This window comes from Schistocerca serialis, unplaced genomic scaffold (genome assembly GCF_023864345.2).
Source record: "Schistocerca serialis cubense isolate TAMUIC-IGC-003099 unplaced genomic scaffold, iqSchSeri2.2 HiC_scaffold_1352, whole genome shotgun sequence".
Lineage (NCBI taxonomy): Eukaryota > Metazoa > Arthropoda > Insecta > Orthoptera > Acrididae > Schistocerca > Schistocerca serialis.
The window spans coordinates 3,756,159-3,775,247 of NW_026047572.1; positions in this window are offsets into that span (position 1 = coordinate 3,756,159).

The window sequence follows — 19,089 nt, forward strand, 5'->3', positions numbered from 1 at the left end:
CGTAGTGGGAGTAACAGAGACGACGTTAACGTGGACATATAGTGGCACATCGGTTCTGTAGGACAGCCATAGCAAGAATGATAGAGAGAATGGGCTTAGAAAAGTGGGAGCAGCAGGCAGGGGTACTATGACTCCCTTAAGGTAGCCAAATGCCTCGTCACCATGTAAATTTTTTTTTGAAAACTCGAGGATATTTTCGTTAAGGTAGCTCAGACAACGTTAAGGTTTACATGTAGTGGCATATTGCTCCTGCAGGACTGACCACAGTAATAATTAAAGAGTGGAAAGAAAGAAAGTTGGTCGAGCAGCTGGCAGCAGCAACTATGACTCTCTTAAGGCAGCCAAATGCCTCGTCACTCGGCGAAATTTATTTGAAAACTCGAGGAAATCGTCGTTGAAGTAACTCAGACAACGGTAACATGGACAGGTGGTGGCGTATCGCTTCTGCAGGACTGACCACAGTACGATTTAAAGGGAGGAAAGATTCAAAGAAGGGGGAGCAGCTGCCTGCAGTAACTATGACGCTCTTAAGGTAGCCAAATGCCTCGTCACTCGGCGAAATTTATTTGAAAACTCGAGGAAATCGTTGTTGTTTTAACTCAGACAACGGTAACATGGACATGTGGTGGCGTATCGCTTCTGCAGGACTGACCACAGTACGATTTAAAGGGAGGAAAGATTCAAAGAAGGGGGAGCAGCTGCCTGCAGTAACTATGAGGCTCTTAAGGTAGCCAAATGCCTCGTCACTCGGCGAAATTTATTTGAAAATGCGAGGAAATCTTCGTTGAAGTAAATCAGAGAACGGTAACATGCACAGGTGGTGGCGTATCGCTCTGCAGGACTGACCACAGTACGATTTAAAGGGAGGAAAGATTCAAAGAAGGGGGAGCAGCTGGCTGCAGTAACTATGACTCTCTTAAGGTAGCCAAATGCCTCGTCACTCGGCAAAATTTATTTTAAAACTCGAGGAAATCGTTGTTAAAGTAACTCAGACAACGGTAACATGGACAGGTGGTGGCGTATTGCTTCTGCAGGACTGACCACAGTACGATTTAAAGGGAGGAAGGATTCAAAGAAGGGGGAGCAGCTGGCTGCAGTAACTATGACGCTTATAAGGTAGCCAAATGCCTCGTCATCCGGCGAGGTACATTTGCTAACTCGAGAGACTCGTAGTGGGAGTAACAGAGACGACGTTAACGTGGACATATAGTGGCACATCGGTTCTGTAGGACAGCCATAGCAAGAATGATAGAGAGAATGGGCTTAGAAAAGTGGGAGCAGCAGGCAGGGGTACTATGACTCCCTTAAGGTAGCCAAATGCCTCGTCACCATGTAAATTTTTTTTTGAAAACTCGAGGATATTTTCGTTAAGGTAGCTCAGACAACGTTAAGGTTTACATGTAGTGGCATATTGCTCCTGCAGGACTGACCACAGTAATAATTAAAGAGTGGAAAGAAAGAAAGTTGGTCGAGCAGCTGGCAGCAGCAACTATGACTCTCTTAAGGCAGCCAAATGCCTCGTCACTCGGCGAAATTTATTTGAAAACTCGAGGAAATCGTCGTTGAAGTAACTCAGACAACGGTAACATGGACAGGTGGTGGCGTATCGCTTCTGCAGGACTGACCACAGTACGATTTAAAGGGAGGAAAGATTCAAAGAAGGGGGAGCAGCTGCCTGCAGTAACTATGACGCTCTTAAGGTAGCCAAATGCCTCGTCACTCGGCGAAATTTATTTGAAAACGCGAGGAAATCGTCGTTGAAGTAAATCAGACAACGGTAACATGCACAGGGGGTGGCGTATCGCTCTGCAGGACTGACCACAGTACGATTTAAAGGGAGGAAAGATTCAAAGAAGGGGGAGCAGCTGGCTGCAGTAACTATGACTCTCTTAAGGTAGCCAAATGCCTCGTCACTCGGCGAGATTTATTTGAAAACTCGAGGAAATCGTCGTTGAAGTAAATCAGACAACGGTAACATGCACAGGTTGTGGCGTATCGCTCTGCAGGACTGACCACAGTACGATTTAAAGGGAGGAAAGATTCAAAGAAGGGGGAGCAGCTGGCTGCAGTGACTATGACTCTCTTAAGGTAGCCAAATGCCTCGTCACTCGGCGAAATTTATTTGAAAACTCGAGGAAATCGTTGTTGTGGTAACTCAGACAACGGTAACATGCACAGGGGGTGGCGTATCGCTCTGCAGGACTGACCACAGTACGATTTAAAGGGAGGAAAGATTCAAAGAAGGGGGAGCAGCTGGCTGCAGTAACTATGACTCTCTTAAGGTAGCCAAATGCCTCGTCACTCGGCGAGATTTATTTGAAAACTCGAGGAAATCGTCGTTGAAGTAAATCAGACAACGGTAACATGCACAGGTTGTGGCGTATCGCTCTGCAGGACTGACCACAGTACGATTTAAAGGGAGGAAAGATTCAAAGAAGGGGGAGCAGCTGGCTGCAGTGACTATGACTCTCTTAAGGTAGCCAAATGCCTCGTCACTCGGCGAAATTTATTTGAAAACTCGAGGAAATCGTTGTTGTGGTAACTCAGACAACGGTAACATGCACAGGGGGTGGCGTATTGCTTCTGCAGGACTGACCACAGTACGATTTAAAGGGAGGAAGGATTCAAAGAAGGGGGAGCAGCTGGCTGCAGTAACTATGACGCTTATAAGGTAGCCAAATGCCTCGTCATCCGGCGAGGTACATTTACTAACTCGAGAGACTCGTAGTGGGAGTAACAGAGACGACGTTAACGTGGACATATAGTGGCACATCGGATCTGTAGGACAGCCATAGCAAGAATGATAGAGAGAATGGGCTTAGAAAAGTGGGAGCAGCAGGCAGGGGTACTATGACTCCCTTAAGGTAGCCAAATGCCTCGTCACCATGTAAATTTTTTTTTGAAAACTCGAATATATTTTCGTTAAGGTAGCTCAGACAACGTTAAGGTTTACATGTAGTGGCATATTGCTCCTGCAGGACTGACCACAGTAATAATTAAAGAGTGGAAAGAAAGAAAGTTGGTCGAGCAGCTGGCAGCAGCAACTATGACTCTCTTAAGCAGCCAAATGCCTCGTCACTCGGCGAAATTTATTTGAAAACTCGAGGAAATCGTCGTTGAAGTAACTCAGACAACGGTAACATGGACAGGTGGTGGCGTATCGCTTCTGCAGGACTGACCACAGTACGATTTAAAGGGAGGAAAGATTCAAAGAAGGGGGAGCAGCTGCCTGCAGTAACTATGACGCTCTTAAGGTAGCCAAATGCCTCGTCACTCGGCGAAATTTATTTGAAAACGCGAGGAAATCGTCGTTGAAGTAAATCAGACAACGGTAACATGCACAGGGGGTGGCGTATCGCTCTGCAGGACTGACCACAGTACGATTTAAAGGGAGGAAAGATTCAAAGAAGGGGGAGCAGCTGGCTGCAGTAACTATGACTCTCTTAAGGTAGCCAAATGCCTCGTCACTCGGCGAGATTTATTTGAAAACTCGAGGAAATCGTCGTTGAAGTAAATCAGACAACGGTAACATGCACAGGTTGTGGCGTATCGCTCTGCAGGACTGACCACAGTACGATTTAAAGGGAGGAAAGATTCAAAGAAGGGGGAGCAGCTGGCTGCAGTGACTATGACTCTCTGAAGGTAGCCAAATGCCTCGTCACTCGGCGAAATTTATTTGAAAACTCGAGGAAATCGTTGTTGTGGTAACTCATACAACGGTAACATGGACAGGTGGTGGCGTATCGCCTCTGCAGGACTGACCACAGTACGATTTAAAGGGAGGAAAGATTCAAAGAAGGGGGAGCAGCTGCCTGCAGTAACTATGACGCTCTTAAGGTAGCCAAATGCCTCGTCACTCGGCGAAATTTATTTGAAAACGCGAGGAAATCGTCGTTGAAGTAAATCAGACAACGGTAACATGCACAGGTGGTGGCGTATCGCTCTGCAGGACTGACCACAGTACGATTTAAAGGGAGGAAAGATTCAAAGAAGGGGGAGCAGCTGGCTGCAGTAACTATGACTCTCTTAAGGTAGCCAAATGCCTCGTCACTCGGCAAAATTTATTTTAAAACTCGAGGAAATCGTTGTTAAAGTAACTCAGACAACGGTAACATGGGCAGGTGGTGGCGTATTGCTTCTGCAGGACTGACCCCAGTACGATTTAAAGGGTGGAAGGATTCAAAGAAGGGGGAGCAGCTGGCTGCAGTAACTATGACGCTTATAAGGTAGCCAAATGCCTCGTCATCCGGCGAGGTACATTTGCTAACTCGAGAGACTCGTAGTGGGAGTAACAGAGACGACGTTAACGTGGACATATAGTGGCACATCGGTTCTGTAGGACAGCCATAGCAAGAATGATAGAGAGAATGGGCTTAGAAAAGTGGGAGCAGCAGGCAGGGGTACTATGACTCCCTTAAGGTAGCCAAATGCCTCGTCACCATGTAAATTTTTTTTTGAAAACTCGAGGATATTTTCGTTAAGGTAGCTCAGACAACGTTAAGGTTTACATGTAGTGGCATATTGCTCCTGCAGGACTGACCACAGTAATAATTAAAGAGTGGAAAGAAAGAAAGTTGGTCGAGCAGCTGGCAGCAGCAACTATGACTCTCTTAAGGCAGCCAAATGCCTCGTCACTCGGCGAAATTTATTTGAAAACTCGAGGAAATCGTCGTTGAAGTAACTCAGACAACGGTAACATGGACAGGTGGTGGCGTATCGCTTCTGCAGGACTGACCACAGTACGATTTAAAGGGAGGAAAGATTCAAAGAAGGGGGAGCAGCTGCCTGCAGTAACTATGACGCTCTTAAGGTAGCCAAATGCCTCGTCACTCGGCGAAATTTATTTGAAAACGCGAGGAAATCGTCGTTGAAGTAAATCAGACAACGGTAACATGCACAGGTGGTGGCGTATCGCTCTGCAGGACTGACCACAGTACGATTTAAAGGGAGGAAAGATTCAAAGAAGGGGGAGCAGCTGGCTGCAGTAACTATGACTCTCTTAAGGTAGCCAAATGCCTCGTCACTCGGCGAGATTTATCTGAAAACTCGAGGAAATCGTCGTTGAAGTAAATCAGACAACGGTAACATGCACAGGTTGTGGCGTATCGCTCTGCAGGACTGACCACAGTACGATTTAAAGGGAGGAAAGATTCAAAGAAGGGGGAGCAGCTGGCTGCAGTGACTATGACTCTCTTAAGGTAGCCAAATGCCTCGTCACTCGGCGAAATTTATTTGAAAACTCGAGGAAATCGTTGTTGTGGTAACTCAGACAACGGTAACATGGACAGGTGGTGGCGTATCGCTTCTGCAGGACTGACCACAGTACGATTTAAAGGGAGGAAAGATTCAAAGAAGGGGGAGCAGCTGCCTGCAGTAACTATGACGCTCTTAAGGTAGCCAAATGCCTCGTCACTCGGCGAAATTTATTTGAAAACGCGAGGAAATCGTCGTTGAAGTAAATTAGACAACGGTAACATGCACAGGTGGTGGCGTATCGCTCTGCAGGACTGACCACAGTACGATTTAAAGGGAGGAAAGATTCAAAGAAGGGGGAGCAGCTGGCTGCAGTAACTATGACTCTCTTAAGGTAGCCAAATGCCTCGTCACTCGGCAAAATTTATTTTAAAACTCGAGGAAATCGTTGTTAAAGTAACTCAGACAACGGTAACATGGACAGGTGGTGGAGTATTGCTTCTGCAGGACTGACCACAGTACGATTTAAAGGGAGGAAGGATTCAAAGAAGGGGGAGCAGCTGGCTGCAGTAACTATGACGCTTATAAGGTAGCCAAATGCCTCGTCATCCGGCGAGGTACATTTGCTAACTCGAGAGACTCGTAGTGGGAGTAACAGAGACGACGTTAACGTGGACATATAGTGGCACATCGGTTCTGTAGGACAGCCATAGCAAGAATGATAGAGAGAATGGGCTTAGAAAAGTGGGAGCAGCAGGCAGGGGTACTATGACTCCCTTAAGGTAGCCAAAGGCCTCGTCACCATGTAACTTTTTTTTTGAAAACTCGAGGATATTTTCGTTAAGGTAGCTCAGACAACGTTAAGGTTTACATGTAGTGGCATATTGCTCCTGCAGGACTGACCACAGAAATAATTAAAGAGTGGAAAGAAAGAAAGTTGGTCGAGCAGCTGGCAGCAGCAACTATGACTCTCTTAAGGCAGCCAAATGCCTCGTCACTCGGCGAAATTTATTTGAAAACTCGAGGAAATCGTCGTTGAAGTAACTCAGACAACGGTAACATGGACAGGTGGTGGCGTATCGCTTCTGCAGGACTGACCACAGTACGATTTAAAGGGAGGAAAGATTCAAAGAAGGGGGAGCAGCTGCCTGCAGTAACTATGACGCTCTTAAGGTAGCCAAATGCCTCGTCACTCGGCGAAATTTATTTGAAAACGCGAGGAAATCGTCGTTGAAGTAAATCAGACAACGGTAACATGCACAGGTGGTGGCGTATCGCTCTGCAGGACTGACCACAGTACGATTTAAAGGGAGGAAAGATTCAAAGAAGGGGGAGCAGCTGATTGCAGTAACTATGACGCTCTTAAGGTAGCCAAATGCCTCGTCACTCGGCGAAATTTATTTGAAAACGCGAGGAAATCGTCGTTGAAGTAAATCAGACAACGGTAACATGCACAGGTGGTGGCGTATCGCTCTGCAGGACTGACCACAGTACGATTTAAAGGGAGGAAAGATTCAAAGAAGGGGGAGCAGCTGGCTGCAGTAACTATGACTCTCTTAAGGTAGCCAAATGCCTCGTCACTCGGCGAGATTTATTTGAAAACTCGAGGAAATCGTCGTTGAAGTAAATCAGACAACGGTAACATGCACAGGTTGTGGCGTATCGCTCTGCAGGACTGACCACAGTACGATTTAAAGGGAGGAAAGATTCAAAGAAGGGGGAGCAGCTGCCTGCAGTAACTATGACGCTCTTAAGGTAGCCAAATGCCTCGTCACTCGGCGAAATTTATTTGAAAACGCGAGGAAATCGTCGTTGAAGTAAATCAGACAACGGTAACATGCACAGGTGGTGGCGTATCGCTCTGCAGGACTGACCACAGTACGATTTAAAGGGAGGAAAGATTCAAAGAAGGGGGAGCAGCTGGCTGCAGTAACTATGACTCTCTTAAGGTAGCCAAATGCCTCGTCACTCGGCAAAATTTATTTTAAAACTCGAGGAAATCGTTGTTAAAGTAACTCAGACAACGGTAACATGGACAGGTGGTGGCGTATTGCTTCTGCAGGACTGACCACAGTACGATTTAAAGGGAGGAAGGATTCAAAGAAGGGGGAGCAGCTGGCTGCAGTAACTATGACGCTTATAAGGTAGCCAAATGCCTCGTCATCCGGCGAGGTACATTTGCTAACTCGAGAGACTCGTAGTGGGAGTAACAGAGACGACGTTAACGTGGACATATAGTGGCACATCGGTTCTGTAGGACAGCCATAGCAAGAATGATAGAGAGAATGGGCTTAGAAAAGTGGGAGCAGCAGGCAGGGGTACTATGACTCCCTTAAGGTAGCCAAATGCCTCGTCACCATGTAAATTTTTTTTTGAAAACTCGAGGATATTTTCGTTAAGGTAGCTCAGACAACGTTAAGGTTTACATGTAGTGGCATATTGCTCCTGCAGGACTGACCACAGTAATAATTAAAGAGTGGAAAGAAAGAAAGTTGGTCGAGCAGCTGGCAGCAGCAACTATGACTCTCTTAAGGCAGCCAAATGCCTCGTCACTCGGCGAAATTTATTTGAAAACTCGAGGAAATCGTCGTTGAAGTAACTCAGACAACGGTAACATGGACAGGTGGTGGCGTATCGCTACTGCAGGACTGACCACAGTACGATTTAAAGGGAGGAAAGATTCAAAGAAGGGGGAGCAGCTGCCTGCAGTAACTATGACGCTCTTAAGGTAGCCAAATGCCTCGTCACTCGGCGAAATTTATTTGAAAACGCGAGGAAATCGTCGTTGAAGTAAATCAGACAACGGTAACATGCACAGGTGGTGGCGTATCGCTCTGCAGGACTGACCACAGTACGATTTAAAGGGAGGAAAGATTCAAAGAAGGGGGAGCAGCTGCCTGCAGTAACTATGACGCTCTTAAGGTAGCCAAATGCCTCGTCACTCGGCGAAATTTATTTGAAAACGCGAGGAAATCGTCGTTGAAGTAAATCAGACAACGGTAACATGCACAGGTGGTGGCGTATCGCTCTGCAGGACTGACCACAGTACGATTTAAAGGGAGGAAAGATTCAAAGAAGGGGGAGCAGCTGGCTGCAGTAACTATGACTCTCTTAAGGTAGCCAAATGCCTCGTCACTCGGCGAGATTTATTTGAAAACTCGAGGAAATCGTCGTTGAAGTAAATCAGACAACGGTAACATGCACAGGTTGTGGCGTATCGCTCTGCAGGACTGACCACAGTACGATTTAAAGGGAGGAAAGATTCAAAGAAGGGGGAGCAGCTGCCTGCAGTAACTATGACGCTCTTAAGGTAGCCAAATGCCTCGTCACTCGGCGAAATTTATTTGAAAACGCGAGGAAATCGTCGTTGAAGTAAATCAGACAACGGTAACATGCACAGGTGGTGGCGTATCGCTCTGCAGGACTGACCACAGTACGATTTAAAGGGAGGAAAGATTCAAAGAAGGGGGAGCAGCTGGCTGCAGTAACTATGACTCTCTTAAGGTAGCCAAATGCCTCGTCACTCGCCAAAATTTATTTTAAAACTCGAGGAAATCGTTGTTAAAGTAACTCAGACAACGGTAACATGGACAGGTGGTGGCGTATTGCTTCTGCAGGACTGACCACAGTATGATTTAAAGGGAGGAAGGATTCAAAGAAGGGGGAGCAGCTGGCTGCAGTAACTATGACGCTTATAAGGTAGCCAAATGCCTCGTCATCCGGCGAGGTACATTTGCTAACTCGAGAGACTCGTAGTGGGAGTAACAGAGACGACGTTAACGTGGACATATAGTGGCACATCGTTTCTGTAGGACAGCCATAGCAAGAATGATAGAGAGAATGGGCTTAGAAAAGTGGGAGCAGCAGGCAGGGGTACTATGACTCCCTTAAGGTAGCCAAATGCCTCGTCACCATGTAAATTTTTTTTTGAAAACTCGAGGATATTTTCGTTAAGGTAGCTCAGACAACGTTAAGGTTTACATGTAGTGGCATATTGCTCCTGCAGGACTGACCACAGTAATAATTAAAGAGTGGAAAGAAAGAAAGTTGGTCGAGCAGCTGGCAGCAGCAACTATGACTCTCTTAAGGCAGCCAAATGCCTCGTCACTCGGCGAAATTTATTTGAAAACTCGAGGAAATCGTCGTTGAAGTAACTCAGACAACGGTAACATGGACAGGTGGTGGCGTATCGCTTCTGCAGGACTGACCACAGTACGATTTAAAGGGAGGAAAGATTCAAAGAAGGGGGAGCAGCTGCCTGCAGTAACTATGACGCTCTTAAGGTAGCCAAATGCCTCGTCACTCGGCGAAATTTATTTGAAAACGCGAGGAAATCGTCGTTGAAGTAAATCAGACAACGGTAACATGCACAGGGGGTGGCGTATCGCTCTGCAGGACTGACCACAGTACGATTTAAAGGGAGGAAAGATTCAAAGAAGGGGGAGCAGCTGGCTGCAGTAACTATGACTCTCTTAAGGTAGCCAAATGCCTCGTCACTCGGCGAGATTTATTTGAAAACTCGAGGAAATCGTCGTTGAAGTAAATCAGACAACGGTAACATGCACAGGTTGTGGCGTATCGCTCTGCAGGACTGACCACAGTACGATTTAAAGGGAGGAAAGATTCAAAGAAGGGGGAGCAGCTGGCTGCAGTGACTATGACTCTCTTAAGGTAGCCAAATGCCTCGTCACTCGGCGAAATTTATTTTTAAACTCGAGGAAATCGTTGTTGTGGTAACTCAGACAACGGTAACATGCACAGGGGGTGGCGTATCGCTCTGCAGGACTGACCACAGTACGATTTAAAGGGAGGAAAGATTCAAAGAAGGGGGAGCAGCTGGCTGCAGTAACTATGACTCTCTTAAGGTAGCCAAATGCCTCGTCACTCGGCGAGATTTATTTGAAAACTCGAGGAAATCGTCGTTGAAGTAAATCAGACAACGGTAACATGCACAGGTTGTGGCGTATCGCTCTGCAGGACTGACCACAGTACGATTTAAAGGGAGGAAAGATTCAAAGAAGGGGGAGCAGCTGGCTGCAGTGACTATGACTCTCTTAAGGTAGCCAAATGCCTCGTCACTCGGCGAAATTTATTTGAAAACTCGAGGAAATCGTTGTTGTGGTAACTCAGACAACGGTAACATGGACAGGTGGTGGCGTATCGCTTCTGCAGGACTGACCACAGTACGATTTAAAGGGTGGAAGGATTCAAAGAAGGGGGAGCAGCTGGCTGCAGTAACTATGACGCTTATAAGGTAGCCAAATGCCTCGTCATCCGGCGAGGTACATTTGCTAACTCGAGAGACTCGTAGTGGGAGTAACAGAGACGACGTTAACGTGGACATATAGTGGCACATCGGTTCTGTAGGACAGCCATAGCAAGAATGATAGAGAGAATGGGCTTAGAAAAGTGGGAGCAGCAGGCAGGGGTACTATGACTCCCTTAAGGTAGCCAAATGCCTCGTCACCATGTAAATTTTTTTTTGAAAACTCGAGGATATTTTCGTTAAGGTAGCTCAGACAACGTTAAGGTTTACATGTAGTGGCATATTGCTCCTGCAGGACTGACCACAGTAATAATTAAAGAGTGGAAAGAAAGAAAGTTGGTCGAGCAGCTGGCAGCAGCAACTATGACTCTCTTAAGGCAGCCAAATGCCTCGTCACTCGGCGAAATTTATTTGAAAACTCGAAGAAATCGTCGTTGAAGTAACCCAGACAACGGTAACATGGACAGGTGGTGGCGTATCGCTTCTGCAGGACTGACCACAGTACGATTTAAAGGGAGGAAAGATTCAAAGAAGGGGGAGCAGCTGCCTGCAGTAACTATGACGCTCTTAAGGTAGCCAAATGCCTCGTCACTCGGCGAAATTTATTTGAAAACGCGAGGAAATCGTCGTTGAAGTAAATCAGACAACGGTAACATGCACAGGTGGTGGCGTATCGCTCTGCAGGACTGACCACAGTACGATTTAAAGGGAGGAAAGATTCAAAGAAGGGGGAGCAGCTGGCTGCAGTAACTATGACTCTCTTAAGGTAGCCAAATGCCTCGTCACTCGGCGAGATTTATTTGAAAACTCGAGGAAATCGTCGTTGAAGTAAATCAGACAACGGTAACATGCACAGGTTGTGGCGTATCGCTCTGCAGGACTGACCACAGTACGATTTAAAGGGAGGAAAGATTCAAAGAAGGGGGAGCAGCTGGCTGCAGTGACTATGACTCTCTTAAGGTAGCCAAATGCCTCGTCACTCGGCGAAATTTATTTGAAAACTCGAGGAAATCGTTGTTGTGGTAACTCAGACAACGGTAACATGGACAGGTGGTGGCGTATCGCTTCTGCAGGACTGACCACAGTACGATTTAAAGGGAGGAAAGATTCAAAGAAGGGGGAGCAGCTGCCTGCAGTAACTATGACGCTCTTAAGGTAGCCAAATGCCTCGTCACTCGGCGAAATTTATTTGAAAACGCGAGGAAATCGTCGTTGAAGTAAATCAGACAACGGTAACATGCACAGGTGGTGGCGTATCGCTCTGCAGGACTGACCACAGTACGATTTAAAGGGAGGAAAGATTCAAAGAAGGGGGAGCAGCTGGCTGCAGTAACTATGACTCTCTTAAGGTAGCCAAATGCCTCGTCACTCGGCAAAATTTATTTTAAAACTCGAGGAAATCGTTGTTAAAGTAACTCAGACAACGGTAACATGGACAGGTGGTGGCGTATTGCTTCTGCAGGACTGACCACAATACGATTTAAAGGGAGGAAGGATTCAAAGAAGGGGGAGCAGCTGGCTGCAGTAACTATGACGCTTATAAGGTAGCCAAATGCCTCGTCATCCGGCGAGGTACATTTGCTAACTCGAGAGACTCGTAGTGGGAGTAACAGAGACGACGTTAACGTGGACATATAGTGGCACATCGGTTCTGTAGGACAGCCATAGCAAGAATGATAGAGAGAATGGGCTTAGAAAAGTGGGAGCAGCAGGCAGGGGTACTATGACTCCCTTAAGGTAGCCAAATGCCTCGTCACCATGTAAATTTTTTTTTGAAAACTCGAGGATATTTTCGTTAAGGTAGCTCAGACAACGTTAAGGTTTACATGTAGTGGCATATTGCTCCTGCAGGACTGACCACAGTAATAATTAAAGAGTGGAAAGAAAGAAAGTTGGTCGAGCAGCTGGCAGCAGCAACTATGACTCTCTTAAGGCAGCCAAATGCCTCGTCACTCGGCGAAATTTATTTGAAAACTCGAGGAAATCGTCGTTGAAGTAACTCAGACAACGGTAACATGGACAGGTGGTGGCGTATCGCTTCTGCAGGACTGACCACAGTACGATTTAAAGGGAGGAAAGATTCAAAGAAGGGGGAGCAGCTGCCTGCAGTAACTATGACGCTCTTAAGGTAGCCAAATGCCTCGTCACTCGGCGAAATTTATTTGAAAACGCGAGGAAATCGTCGTTGAAGTAAATCAGACAACGGTAACATGCACAGGTGGTGGCGTATCGCTCTGCAGGACTGACCACAGTACGATTTAAAGTGAGGAAAGATTCAAAGAAGGGGGAGCAGCTGGCTGCAGTAACTATGACTCTCTTAAGGTAGCCAAATGCCTCGTCACTCGGCGAGATTTATTTGAAAACTCGAGGAAATCGTCGTTGAAGTAAATCAGACAACGGTAACATGCACAGGTTGTGGCGTATCGCTCTGCAGGACTGACCACAGTACGATTTAAAGGGAGGAAAGATTCAAAGAAGGGGGAGCAGCTGGCTGCAGTGACTATGACTCTCGTAAGGTAGCCAAATGCCTCGTCACTCGGCGAAATTTATATGAAAACTCGAGGAAATCGTTGTTGTGGTAACTCAGACAACGGTAACATGGACAGGTGGTGGCGTATCGCTTCTGCAGGACTGACCACAGTACGATTTAAAGGGAGGAAAGATTCAAAGAAGGGGGAGCAGCTGCCTGCAGTAACTATGACGCTCTTAAGGTAGCCAAATGCCTCGTCACTCGGCGAAATTTATTTGAAAACGCGAGGAAATCGTCGTTGAAGTAAATCAGACAACGGTAACATGCACAGGTGGTGGCGTATCGCTCTGCAGGACTGACCACAGTACGATTTAAAGGGAGGAAAGATTCAAAGAAGGGGGAGCAGCTGGCTGCAGTAACTATGACGCTTATAAGGTAGCCAAATGCCTCGTCATCCGGCGAGGTACATTTGCTAACTCGAGAGACTCGTAGTGGGAGTAACAGAGACGACGTTAACGTGGACATATAGTGGCACATCGGTTCTGTAGGACAGCCATAGCAAGAATGATAGAGAGAATGGGCTTAGAAAAGTGGGAGCAGCAGGCAGGGGTACTATGACTCCCTTAAGGTAGCCAAATGCCTCGTCACCATGTAAATTTTTTTTTGAAAACTCGAGGATATTTTCGTTAAGGTAGCTCAGACAACGTTAAGGTTTACATGTAGTGGCATATTGCTCCTGCAGGACTGACCACAGTAATAATTAAAGAGTGGAAAGAAAGAAAGTTGGTCGAGCAGCTGGCAGCAGCAACTATGACTCTCTTAAGGCAGCCAAATGCCTCGTCACTCGGCGAAATTTATTTGAAAACTCGAGGAAATCGTCGTTGAAGTAACTCAGACAACGGTAACATGGACAGGTGGTGGCGTATCGCTTCTGCAGGACTGACCACAGTACGATTTAAAGGGAGGAAAGATTCAAAGAAGGGGGAGCAGCTGCCTGCAGTAACTATGACGCTCTCAAGGTAGCCAAATGCCTCGTCACTCGGCAAAATTTATTTGAAAACGCGAGGAAATCGTCGTTGAAGTAAATCAGACAACGGTAACATGCACAGGTGGTGGCGTATCGCTCTGCAGGACTGACCACAGTACGATTTAAAGGGAGGAAAGATTCAAAGAAGGGGGAGCAGCTGGCTGCAGTAACTATGACTCTCTTAAGGTAGCCAAATGCCTCGTCACTCGGCGAGATTTATTTGAAAACTCGAGGAAATCGTCGTTGAAGTAAATCAGACAACGGTAACATGCACAGGTTGTGGCGTATCGCTCTGCAGGACTGACCACAGTACGATTTAAAGGGAGGAAAGATTCAAAGAAGGGGGAGCAGCTGCCTGCAGTAACTATGACGCTCTTAAGGTAGCCAAATGCCTCGTCACTCGGCGAAATTTATTTGAAAACGCGAGGAAATCGTCGTTGAAGTAAATCAGACAACGGTAACATGCACAGGTGGTGGCGTATCGCTCTGCAGGACTGACCACAGTACGATTTAAAGGGAGGAAAGATTCAAAGAAGGGGGAGCAGCTGGCTGCAGTAACTATGACTCTCTTAAGGTAGCCAAATGCCTCGTCACTCGGCAAAATTTATTTTAAAACTCGAGGAAATCGTTGTTGAAGTAACTCAGACAACATTAACATGGACAGGTGGTGGCGTATTGCTTCTGCAGGACTGACCACAGTACGATTTAAAGGGAGGAAGGATTCAAAGAAGGGGGAGCAGCTGGCTGCAGTAACTATGACGCTTATAAGGTAGCCAAATGCCTCGTCATCCGGCGAGGTACATTTGCTAACTCGAGAGACTCGTAGTGGGAGTAACAGAGACGACGTTAACGTGGACATATAGTGGCACATCGGTTCTGTAGGACAGCCATAGCAAGAATGATAGACAGAATGGGCTTAGAAAAGTGGGAGCAGCAGGCAATGGTACTATGACTCCCTTAAGGTAGCCAAATGCCTCGTCACCATGTAAATTTTTTTTTGAAAACTCGAGGATATTTTCGTTAAGGTAGCTCAGACAACGTTAAGGTTTACATGTAGTGGCATATTGCTCCTGCAGGACTGACCACAGTAATAATTAAAGAGTGGAAAGAAAGAAAGTTGGTCGAGCAGCTGGCAGCAGCAACTATGACTCTCTTAAGGCAGCCAAATGCCTCGTCACTCGGCGAAATTTATTTGAAAACTCGAGGAAATCGTCGTTGAAGTAACTCAGACAACGGTAACATGGACAAGTGGTGGCGTATCGCTTCTGCAGGACTGACCACAGTACGATTTAAAGGGAGGAAAGATTCAAAGAAGGGGGAGCAGCTGCCTGCAGTAACTATGACGCTCTTAAGGTAGCCAAATGCCTCGTCACTCGGCGAAATTTATTTGAAAACGCGAGGAAATCGTCGTTGAAGTAAATTAGACAACGGTAACATGCACAGGTGGTGGCGTATCGCTCTGCAGGACTGACCACAGTACGATTTAAAGGGAGGAAAGATTCAAAGAAGGGGGAGCAGCTGGCTGCAGTAACTATGACTCTCTTAAGGTATCCAAATGCCTCGTCACTCGGCGAGATTTATTTGAAAACTCGAGGAAATCGTCGTTGAAGTAAATCAGACAACGGTAACATGCACAGGTGGTGGCGTATCGCTCTGCAGGACTGACCACAGTACGATTTAAAGGGAGGAAAGATTCAAAGAAGGGGGAGCAGCTGGCTGCAGTAACTATGACGCTTATAAGGTAGCCAAATGCCTCGTCATCCGGCGAGGTACATTTGCTAACTCGAGAGACTCGTAGTGGGAGTAACAGAGACGACGTTAACGTGGACATATAGTGGCACATCGGTTCTGTAGGACAGCCATAGCAAGAATGATAGAGAGAATGGGCTTAGAAAAGTGGGAGCAGCAGGCAGGGGTACTATGACTCCCTTAAGGTAGCCAAATGCCTCGTCACCATGTAAATTTTTTTTTGAAAACTCGAGGATATTTTCGTTAAGGTAGCTCAGACAACGTTAAGGTTTACATGTAGTGGCATATTGCTCCTGCAGGACTGACCACAGTAATAATTAAAGAGTGGAAAGAAAGAAAGTTGGTCGAGCAGCTGGCAGCAGCAACTATGACTCTCTTAAGGCAGCCAAATGCCTCGTCACTCGGCGAAATTTATTTGAAAACTCGAGGAAATCGTCGTTGAAGTAACTCAGACAACGGTAACATGGACAGGTGGTGGCGTATCGCTTCTGCAGGACTGACCACAGTACGATTTAAAGGGAGGAAAGATTCAAAGAAGGGGGAGCAGCTGCCTGCAGTAACTATGACGCTCTTAAGGTAGCCAAATGCCTCGTCACTCGGCGAAATTTATTTGAAAACGCGAGGAAATCGTCGTTGAAGTAAATCAGACAACGGTAACATGCACAGGTGGTGGCGTATCGCTCTGCAGGACTGACCACAGTACGATTTAAAGGGAGGAAAGATTCAAAGAAGGGGGAGCAGCTGGCTGCAGTAACTATGACTCTCTTAAGGTAGCCAAATGCCTCGTCACTCGGCGAGATTTATTTGAAAACTCGAGGAAATCGGCGTTGAAGTAAATCAGACAACGGTAACATGCACAGGTTGTGGCGTATCGCTCTGCAGGACTGACCACAGTACGATTTAAAGGGAGGAAAGATTCAAAGAAGGGGGAGCAGCTGGCTGCAGTGACTATGACTCTCTTAAGGTAGCCAAATGCCTCGTCACTCGGCGAAATTTATTTGAAAACTCGAGGAAATCGTTGTTGTGGTAACTCAGACAACGGTAACATGGACAGGTGGTGGCGTATCGCTTCTGCAGGACTGACCACAGTACGATTTAAAGGGAGGAAAGATTCAAAGAAGGGGGAGCAGCTGCCTGCAGTAACTATGACGCTCTTAAGGTAGCCAAATGCCTCGTCACTCGGCGAAATTTATTTGAAAACGCGAGGAAATCGTCGTTGAAGTAAATCAGACAACGGTAACATGCACAGGTGGTGGCGTATCGCTCTGCAGGACTGACCACAGTACGATTTAAAGGGAGGAAAGATTCAAAGAAGGGGGAGCAGCTGGCTGCAGTAACTATGACTCTCTTAAGGTAGCCAAATGCCTCGTCACTCGGCAAAATTTATTTTAAAACTCGAGGAAATCGTTGTTAAAGTAACTCAGACAACGGTAACATGGACAGGTGGTGGCGTATTGCTTCTGCAGGACTGACCACAGTACGATTTAAAGGGAGGAAGGATTCAAAGAAGGGGGAGCAGCTGGCTGCAGTAACTATGACGCTTATAAGGTAGCCAAATGCCTCGTCATCCGGCGAGGTACATTTGCTAACTCGAGAGACTCGTAGTGGGAGTAACAGAGACGACGTTAACGTGGACATATAGTGGCACATCGGTTCTGTAGGACAGCCATAGCAAGAATGATAGAGAGAATGGGCTTAGAAAAGTGGGAGCAGCAGGCAGGGGTACTATGACTCCCTTAAGGTAGCCAAATGCCTCGTCACCATGTAAATTTTTTTTTGAAAACTCGAGGATATTTTCGTTAAGGTAGCTCAGACAACGTTAAGATTTACATGTAGTGGCATATTGCTCCTGCAGGACTGACCACAGTAATAATTAAAGAGTGGAAAGAAAGAAAGTTGGTCGAGCAGCTGGCAGCAGCAACTATGACTCTCTTAAGGCAGCCAAATGCCTCGTCACTCGGCGAAATTTATTTGAAAACTCGAGGAAGTCGTCGTTGAAGTAACTCAGACAACGGTAACATGGACAGGTGGTGGCGTATCGCTTCTGCAGGACTGACCACAGTACGATTTAAAGGGAGGAAGGATTCAAAGAAGGGGGAGCAGCTGGCTGCAGTAACTATGACGCTTATAAGGTAGCCAAATGCCTCGTCATCCGGCGAGGTACATTTGCTAACTCGAGAGACTCGTAGTGGGAGTAACAGAGACGACGTTAACGTGGACATATAGTGGCACATCGGTTCTGTAGGACAGCCATAGCAAGAATGATAGAGAGAATGGGCTTAGAAAAGTGGGAGCAGCAGGCAGGGGTACTATGACTCCCTTAAGGTAGCCAAATGCCTCGTCACCATGTAAATTTTTTTTTGAAAACTCGAGGATATTTTCGTTAAGGTAGCTCAGACAACGTTAAGGTTTACATGTAGTGGCATATTGCTCCTGCAGGACTGACCACAGTAATAATTAAAGAGTGGAAAGAAAGAAAGTTGGTCGAGCAGCTGGCAGCAGCAACTATGACTCTCTTAAGGCAGCCAAATGCCTCGTCACTCGGCGAAATTTATTTGAAAACTCGAGGAAATCGTCGTTGAAGTAACTCAGACAACGGTAACATGGACAGGTGGTGGCGTATCGCTTCTGCAGGACTGACCGCAGTACGATTTAAAGGGAGGAAAGATTCAAAGAAGGGGGAGCAGCTGCCTGCAGTAACTATGACGCTCTTAAGGTAGCCAAATGCCTCGTCACTCGGCGAAATTTATTTGAAAACTCGAGGAAATCGTCGTTGAAGTAAATCAGACAACGGTAACATGCACAGGTTGTGGCGTATCGCTCTGCAGGACTGACCACAGTACGATTTAAAGGGAGGAAAGATTCAAAGAAGGGGGAGCAGCTGGCTGCAGTGACTATGACTCTCTTAAGGTAGCCAAATGCCTCGTCACTCGGCGAAATTTATTTGAAAACTCGAGGAAATCGTTGTTGTGGTAACTCAGACAACGGTAACATGGACAGGTGGTGGCGTATCGCTTCTGCAGGACTGACCACAGTACGATTTAAAGGGAGGAAGGATTCAAAGAAGGGGGAGCAGCTGGCTGCAGTAACTATGACGCTTATAAGGTAGCCAAATGCCTCGTCATCCGGCGAGGTACATTTGCTAACTCGAGAGACTCGTAGTGGGAGTAACAGAGACGACGTTAACGTGGACATATAGTGGCACATCGGTTCTGTAGGACAGCCATAGCAAGAATGATAGAGAGAATGGGCTTAGAAAAGTGGGAGCAGCAGGCAGGGGTACTATGACTCCCTTAAGGTAGCCAAATGCCTCGTCACCATGTAAATTTTTTTTTGAAAACTCTAGGATATTTTCGTTAAGGTAGCTCAGACAACGTTAAGGTT